Source organism: Malus sylvestris, chromosome 8 (assembly GCF_916048215.2).
Source record: "Malus sylvestris chromosome 8, drMalSylv7.2, whole genome shotgun sequence".
NCBI lineage: Eukaryota > Viridiplantae > Streptophyta > Magnoliopsida > Rosales > Rosaceae > Malus > Malus sylvestris.
Window position 1 is genome coordinate 16,151,579 of NC_062267.1, and position 4,177 is coordinate 16,155,755.

Genomic DNA, 4,177 nt, shown 5'->3' on the forward strand with positions numbered 1-4,177 from the left:
CTATTTTGATCCTCTGATTCAATCTCCGTAAGGTGAGTATTTGTGGATGTGTGATTGATCCAAAGGGCCGTTGGGCTTGATCTAAGGATGAACGTTCTTCAAGGGGCGTGGACTTGATCTTGAAGGTGGATTTGAGCGGATCTTAAAAGGGGCTTTTGGGCTTGATCCTTGAAGAACAATGATGAACGGATCTCCAAGGGTTTTTGGGCTTGATCTCGAAGAACAGTGATGAACGGATCTTCAAGGGCTTTTGGGCTTGATCTTGAAGAACGTTTGGATGTGTGGATTTGTCGACGTTGTTGATCCAAAGGGTCGTTAGGGCTTGATCTTGGACGAACGGATGATGAACGATGGTGCTTTCTTCAAGGGCCGTCGAGGGCTTGATCTTGAATTGGTGGATGGTTGATCCAAGGGCCGTTGAGGCTTGATCTTGGAAGAACGATGAACGAAGAACGAAGAACACTTTCTTCAAGGGCCGTCGGGGCTTGATCTTGAATTGGTGGATGATTGTTGATCCAAAGGGCCGTTGGGGGCTTGATCTTGGAAGAACGATGATGAACGATGGTGCTTGAGAGCTTCGGGGTTTCAGAGCTTCAGAGCTTCAAGGTGTAATATGAATTGGTCCCCTTAAATGAATGAATTAGCCTTCTATTTATAGAATTTTCCAAGGCCTAATTTTGAATATAATATTCCAGATGAAATAAGTCGTTTCTGCTAGGTGTTGACACGTGTCCTGTTTGATGACTTTTCCAACTTATTTCGATTTTTTTGTTTAGACACACGCTACGTGTAAAATTTATGTAATACATGAGCGTTGAAACTTTGATTTATCGGCCAACATTTATTTACCGAAATTTCGATGTCTACAGAAATACATGGTGATTTAGGTGTGATCAAGGCGCTTGTTCAAGTACGTGGAGTCTAGCTATTGCGGTAGTGATGTGGATCTTCATTTTAGCTTTGGAGTTCAAGTAGGGAAATACGGCAGACCTTGACGAAAATTGATTTTATTAAATTTCATGAAATAATATTCACGATTTGTTTGGTTGATTAATGTGGTTGGATATTTATTGGCTAATTGTTTCTATTGAGTGTTTACTTGTTATTGGTTATGGAATTATTGCTGAAATGCTATTTGTTAAGAATATATTGTGATACTTGTGAAAGACAAAATAACATTGTTTGTGCATCACTCATGTTGATGTTGTGAGGACCCGTCCCTAATTTCCCATGTAATTTTCTCCCCGAGTGTGTAAATTGACATTTATGCCCTTGTGGGCAAAGTGCCATGGATGTGGTTATTTAGCTTTAATTTGTTTTTCTCGTTATCATTAGTACTCGTTGTTATGATCGCGTGAGCATGAATTAGACCCGAATCAGATCAATAATGAAAAAGTTATGCACAATTAAAGTACATCATCAAAGGGTAGAGTTGTACACGTGTGTTAATTTATCAGTGTTGGAAACATTGTTTTTGATAAGGTGATGGATTTTTGTGTACGACTTATTGTACAAAATCTTAAAACCTTATTGTTTTTCTTCTTTAAAATTGACCCGTGTACCCATTCCCCTCACCAATCAGTTCATTTCCTCAATTCCCTCACCTAACCAGATTTTCTTTCTTTTCTACCAATCAGATCACTCTTTCTGCTCTCTGCCCAATTAGAAAGCTGTCTCCCTCTCTCTCACCTTCTCATTCTCTCACTCCTTCGCCCGTGACTTTCTCTTTTTTGCAACACACACACACCATCATCAAAATTTGCAGATTGAACCCAAAAACACCACCATCACACTCATCTTGAACCCACGAACCCAGTCGTACAAGCCGATTCAAAACTGATCGAGTTTTGACTCATCAACTTGGAAGCTCCGACTCAGTGGGTTTTACTCCGACCTGTTTCTGATAACTTAGATATTTCATACATTTATATCATCCATTCCTAGTCCCTTTGTTATATTTTTGAGTTAAACTTATTGCATTTTACCCTCTTTTGTGTTAGTGCGCAGCTAATTGTATTTCGGAGCTTAGTTGAGGACAGATAAGGCAAAATGGTGCTAAAAGTGGAGAATCGAACAATGATGCTGATGTAGACAAAGAATTAAAAGTGGAAACTGAATATGGTGATGAATATGGCTCTTTATAAGACCAATAACAGCAAAAAAACGTGGGAATTAAATGCCCAATTACTAGGATGTATTGGCAATCTGTAACAACTCTTTAACATTATAAAATCTAGCCTTTCAGCTATTTTCACATACACCTTTCATTCTAGGCGAATTTCACAACTCCAGTCACTAGTTTTCTCTCTTTTCATCCACACTCAAAACTCCACCCATTCTATACAGTCTAACATCACTGAAGACTCATCTCGACAAGCTATTTCAACATCAGAATTGCTTCAAGGGTTTCCTCTCTTTGATTTATTTTCACTCATGTTGTTTATTTCCAATTTCATCTCTGTGAACATGATGTGTAACTAAATTCATAGCAAGGGATTTTGATGTAGCCTTGTACAATTGATCCATGTTTTTATGTTAAAATATTCAATTCATCAATCTGTCTCTTGTTTCATTCACTGAATCTCTTGTTAAATTTGTTTGTTAATTTTAATGTTTGATGACCATTAGGATTTCTTACAGATCATTTGATCAAGATTATAGTAAACATCATGCTTAATCTTGGTAGACATATGAATGAATGAAGAGAATGCTGTACAAACATCTTGCCATGTATTTTGTTTAGCTCTTTAAAGTTTTCTTGCATGCTAAAGACTCTTAATTTGGAAACGAAGTTGAACATCCCAATTAGGTTGTAAATTAAGAGAATGTGATCAAAACTACACATCATATGGCTGATCATATATATGTAAAACGAACTCTGGAAACAAACAGGTTGGTAATTGAATAGGGTTTAACTTTATAAACATGGAGTTGGTTTTGTAATGGTGAACTCGAAATCCTTAGACCTATCCTCATTGTTTCTCAATCAACATATCATTCATTGTTACATTTTACTTGCATTTCTAGTTATTCTCATTAACAGAACAAAACCTACACTCAATTGGTTATTTTCATTGTTTAGTTAGGGTTCTTTCAAGGCTAGTAATTTATAGAGGTCTAATCAGTCTTTGTGGTTCAACACAATTTTGAGAACTTTCCATCAACTAGTGCTCAAATTAACCGTGAAGAAGAGGACGATCAATCTTTTAGATCAACGAGTGTAGGTGCTTATTCTAAGCATTCCAATTCTGAGCAAGAAGAAGAGATGGCAGACAATGACGATGACAATTGAGTTTTGGAGGACTATGCTCAACCAGTTATACCAAATTCACCTTCATGCATCTTGTTGCTTATTGAAGCTAGAAACTATGATCTCAAATCTTCACATTTTCATATGCTTCATTCTTTTTATGGCTTACCTAATGAAGATCTGTTAGCCCATATTAAAGAATTCTATAATGTTGTGAGTGGTTTACCTTTGTAGGGAGTGAATGAAGCAAATCTGAGCATGAGAGTTTTTCCCTACACATTGAAAGATAAAGCTAAGGGTTGGTTAATGACTTTAGCACCTGGTTCACTCACTACTTGGGATGCCGTAGCTAAGAAATTTTTGGAGAAATTTTTCTCTACTCAAAAGACAGCTACTTTGAGAGGACAAATCTTCAATTTTGTACAACATGATGGAGAACCTTTCAATGAATGTTGGGAGCATTTTAAAGTGCTTTTGCTACAATGTCCACATCATGGGTTACCTCTTTACTTGCAAATGCAAATTTTTTATGATGGATTAACCTAAACATGTCAATCAACTGTTGATAATGCAGCAAGTGAGGCTTTGAAGAAAAAATAATGCTCAAGAGTCATATAACATCTATGCGATGTTGGGATCTAATGCTCAACACAAAGATACAAGAGGTAAACGAGCTGGAGTGTTTGAAATGAGTTCTAATAATGATCTTGCATTGTAGGTGGTAAGTTTAGAAAAGAAGCTTGATTCTGTGCTCAATATGGTGCCTAAGATAGCTAAGGTGTGAGCCATTTGCAACATACCAGGTCATCCTACTTATCAATGTTCAGGTAGTGAGGCTTATCCCGAATTCGTCCAAAAGCAAGTGAATCTCATGAACTCTTACAATCAGAGGCCATGAAATGACCCATTCTCTAATACATACAACCC

At 37.1% G+C, this 4,177-nt stretch overlaps 1 pseudogene; it reads right to left on the reverse strand.

Moving 5' to 3' along the window:
* Positions 1-3,643: 3,643 nt before the first annotated feature.
* LOC126633629 (small nucleolar RNA R71) lies at positions 3,644-3,750 on the reverse strand (annotated as a pseudogene).
* Positions 3,751-4,177: the final 427 nt, after the last annotated feature.